At 46.5% G+C, this 4,411-nt stretch overlaps 1 protein-coding gene across 21 annotated transcripts in view; it reads left to right on the top strand.

Annotated features, from left to right (window-relative positions):
* The window catches only part of Tmcc3 (transmembrane and coiled-coil domain family 3), a 275,765-nt gene that overhangs the window by 236,354 nt on the left and 35,000 nt on the right, over positions 1 to 4,411 (top strand). Inside the window, exon 1 of one of the 21 annotated variants that reach the window (XM_031349751.1) lies at positions 122 to 356. The exons of 19 other annotated variants lie outside the window; for them this stretch is intronic. The gene's annotated coding sequence lies outside the window, so the exon portion shown is untranslated. Of the gene's footprint in view, positions 1 to 121; positions 357 to 2,478; positions 3,123 to 4,411 lie in introns of those variants that run through there. One more of the 21 variants, XM_031349748.1, reaches the window with a different exon arrangement.

The raw sequence follows: 4,411 nt of genomic DNA on the forward strand, positions 1-4,411 counted from the left end.
GGGGGGGGGATGCGGTGCTAAAGATCAAACCCCAGGGTTTTGTACATGTTAGAAAAGTGCTGACCTACCAAGTTACAGCTTCAGTACCCTCCCCAACCTACTCACCCACCCCCAACTGCCTGCATAGATACATAAATTGCTAAAATTATAGTGTTTATAGACCAGAGATAGGTGCAAATCATTGTCCTACCAAAGTTGGTATCAGTTTGCTAGGAGCATCTTTTACCTGCAGACTGATCCCCCCAGCTCGGCTGCTGTCATGGCCTGCAAATGTCTGCCTGTTCCTGTCTGTGTACACTGAACCTGAGGCTTCATCAAAAGACACCCTTGGCTAAAAAGAATGAAGTGAGCTATTGGTAAGAAAAAAAACCCGTACAGTATGCCTACGGTGTTCTGAGGGAGAAGAGGAGAGAGAACCCGGCAGCAGGTAGCTAACTGAATTTGCAGAGGGCTTGAGGTCACAGAGGTCATAGATCCTGTGCCTCCTTTTTTTTTTTTTTTTTTTGTGGCACTGGATTTGTGTGGACTGCTAGTGGACAGAGCGGCATCGAAGTTTTAGCGTACAGATATGACCGGCTTTCATCCTGATAAACTTGAGTTTAAAGTACCCCGCATTGAAAACTGGGTTTAATGCATCTGACCTGTGTGGAGCAACACAGCCCACTACAGAGAAGCACTCTGGCTTACTTACTTACTCTGAGGACTTGACTGAGGGAGAGCTGCCATTCTGCCATCGCCTGCCATCCCAAGGGTATTTCAAACCCCGTGTTACTAGCCCAAGAAAAGATTTGAAGTCTGAGACACAGTTTCTTCTGGGCATATATTATTTTCATACTATCAAAGTTTAAAATTTTTAACTTGACCCTCTTATAAGTCAGGTCTGGAGCCATCTATAGTTTAAAAGTGTTCATTTGAAGTATTAAATAATAAGCAGATGAGCCCAACCCCCTCTAAAAAGCAGGCATTTCTTATAGAGCGTTCTATTGCTTGACATTTCGTTTGAGGTGAGACCCATTTGGCAGCATTTATTATTTAACACTTTTTAGACCCTGATTTAAACTGAGACAGAGAGACCATACAATATTAGCTACAGTGGGCATACTTCTCCCTAAACATTACAATGCAGTTACACAGAGACTAGGTTTTATTATACTGACAAAATTCTCTCTTTTTTCTAAACCTCATTGTCCTTTCCTCCCCACCCCCAAACAGTTGAATCAATACCTCTGAAACCACCCAGCAATTTTGGGATCTTGGCATCCATAATTTACCCTCAAGGACAAGAAACTCCCGGTTCCCCTGGACCATCCTGGCTCGAGCTTTTCATACATACGACTTTGTGTGTTGATTCAAATATTTGAGAATCCGTGCAGGCAAGTAAGGTCAGAAGGGATTTAAAGACGGGTGATTGGCAGCAAGAAAGCCAGTGATCTCCTTGTGTGAGTTAAGAACACAAATTATAAAACGAAGCGCTATATAATCCCAAAAGGACAGGAGGAAAATATGAACCATCTCCCGTCTGCTGTGATATTAGGGCCTTTTCAGAGCTTGTTAAATCTCGGGAGAAATTTCCTTAGCTAAAAGCAGAGTCTCAAAAAGTCTCAAAAAAACTAAAACCAAAACCAAAAACAAAAAAACCCTGTGTGCCCAGGGTCACACAGTTGCCAAGAGGCAGAGCAGGTCTGCCAGACCCTTAAAATCCATGCTTCTCCTTAAGAGTACAGGGTTCCTTGCTGTCCAGAGCACCCGCCATGACACCTGTGGTTAAGTGTCCAGGGAACCTCGCGTTCTTCATGTCTGAAGCTGAATCTTCTAGCCCACATGCCTCTAGCCTGTCGTGTCGGCACTGTCCTGCCTCTACCTCTCTAATGCATACGCCGTCCTCTGATTTGGCCTGAGCTAGGACGCTATCCTCTAGCTTCCCTAAACCCTTGACCTCTGATTTGCTATGCTAATGCAGCCTCTGGCCTCTGATTGGCTATGCTAATGTAGCCTTTGGCCTCTGATTTGCTGCACTAATGCAGCCTTGAATCCCCTCTTTCCATCCTGACCCCTCAGGTTCTAGGCTGCCAGGGGCCTGGCAGATGAACTCAGCTTGATTTAAGTGGGGCATTCAGGGTCTGATCCCTAGGACCTGGTACCTCCATTCTTCCACCATCGCTGTTCCTTGTACCATATTTCACAAAACTTGCATTTCTCTATGTGCTAACCCAGAGCAACTTTGGACAAACAAACCTGTTTCTCTGCTTTAGGGGGAAAAAAAGCCAGCCCCTCCCCCTTGGCAGCTCTTCCCTGGTACTCTCTTAGTACCAAGTCCTTTCAGTTATCAGTGACTGTCATTGTTTCTTCCTATGTGGCCATTAGACAAGAAGAGGGCTTAGACCTCTTTGCTTCTCCAGCTGTGCCTGACACTCGAGGCGCCCAGAGCATCTGTCTTGAAAAAGAATCAACAGAGGAAAGGGTCTCCTGACCTTGCATGTGGCCTGCACGCCACTTTCACTTCTCTCCCTGGTCACTGAGTGTCTGCTTTGCAGCTGGTTGTGTGTGTGTGTGCATGTGTGCATGTGTATGCATGTGTTTACATATGTTGCATGTGTGTGTGCCGTGTGTATGCATGTATATATGCATTGTGTGTGAGTGTGTGTGTGCACCCGCACACCTCCCGTTCTACTGGTATGCATTTACCCCACCATCCTGGGTTTGTTCAGTTGAGCCCTTTTCCCTGTGGGTACTCAAGAGTACCAGCTAGGCTAAATGTGGGTTGTCCCGTACTCCCAGGGTTACATGATAGCAGGCCTCTGCCCTGGAAGGCCTCCCTGCAGAGACAGGGAGGCTCTGGCCTGGCCATCAGCACAAAGAGCCCATTTGTACAGCAGGGTGCTGAATACATTGAATTATTGCTGACAGTCGTTCTGGGCACAGTACAGGGCGTGGAGTTTCCCCCGAGACCAACACAGGATTATCTAGAGATAGTGTGTGTCGCTCTCCAAAGTCCAGCATGAGTCATCACCAGTAGGTAGTGGGAAGTGTCAGCCTGCCTGTGTGCACAGTCGGCTGCCTTGGGCAGACAGGTGAGAGAGCCTTGGCGGTTTTGTTGCTCTGGGTTTGTCCTGTGGCGTCCGGTAAGTCTCTTTATAGCCCCTTCAGCTTCAGCCAGAGCGTGCGAATGTGTATTGTCAGGCCTTTTGTGATTAATAACCCGCAAGACGCTTGAAAGGAATACAAATGATTTTTGTCTTTACTAGTTGTCTTTGTGCTTTTGCAAATCCCTCTCTAATTTCCCAAGTGGATTTCTAAATATTTAAATTCCAAAATTCCTAGTGAGTTGCCAAATTCTTTTACTGTTCATTCTTCATAGAAGTGCAGCCCCAGGAAGAGTAAGTAGTTAAAGAGAGCAGAGTGACAAACACCAGGCAGGAGTCTAGTGTGGGGGCTCCAGTTCTCTCCCCCCCAACCCCCACCCCACTTGCCTGTGGGTCTAACCAGCCCTGAGCTGGCATCTAACTTCCCCCGTTAACATTCCATCGTCCCACAATGGTCGTCCTTCATTCCACTTGCCCTGGAAACCCACACTTCTATATAACTGCCTTTGTGACACCTTAAGCCACCACAGACAAGAAGGGTGTGGCAGATGCTGCTCTGGTGGGTGGGGATGGGAGCAGTCTAGGGCAAGTGCTATTTGCTTTGAATCAGGGTTCTTCTACCCATCCTGGGACTTGTGGGTGGGACATGGTGGTCTCAGCAGAGACGAAGAATCTTGGACCTGTGCATCCTATCCTGGAGCTGATGATGTCACAGGAAACCAGTATTTATTCATGTGGCAGTGTGTGCATGCACATGTATTGTGGAAGACTTTAAATAGTGATCTTCCTTTCATTCCTTAAATGTCTGTCTGTCTGTCTGTCTGTGTCTGTCTGTCTGTATCTGTCTATCTGTCTGTCTGTCTGTCTAGTATTTGGAGGCAGTGTAACCTAGGCTGACTTTGAACACAGAGCATGCCTCTGCCTCCTGAGTGCTGTGGTTAAAGATACGCGCCACCACGATCCAACACATTTAACTGAGGTCCTTTTTTTCTTTTTCCAAACTGGCTGTTCATTAAAGGTTTGTCTAGAATGCCTTTAAAGAGGGTATGTTCTTAGAAGCTATCCTCTGGTTTTCAGAAACCACAATAACTGGTTATGGGAGACGGTGACCAATTAGAAATCTCAACCCTTAAATCTTAGACATTAACTTTCTGTTATTTAAGAAGCAGGACCGGAGTGTCTAATTGTTCCAGGAAGCAACAAAATATCCCATGGCCTCGGCATTGTGACGGGCAGTTAATAGAGCATGGCAGCCATGCACTGGGTCAGTTGGAATGAAAGAGAAAATGCTCCCCAGATCATTCCGCTTGTGAAACAGTTTCAGCTGC

The sequence above is a fragment of the Mastomys coucha genome, unplaced genomic scaffold (genome assembly GCF_008632895.1).
Source record: "Mastomys coucha isolate ucsf_1 unplaced genomic scaffold, UCSF_Mcou_1 pScaffold4, whole genome shotgun sequence".
Classification (NCBI taxonomy): Eukaryota; Metazoa; Chordata; class Mammalia; order Rodentia; family Muridae; genus Mastomys; species Mastomys coucha.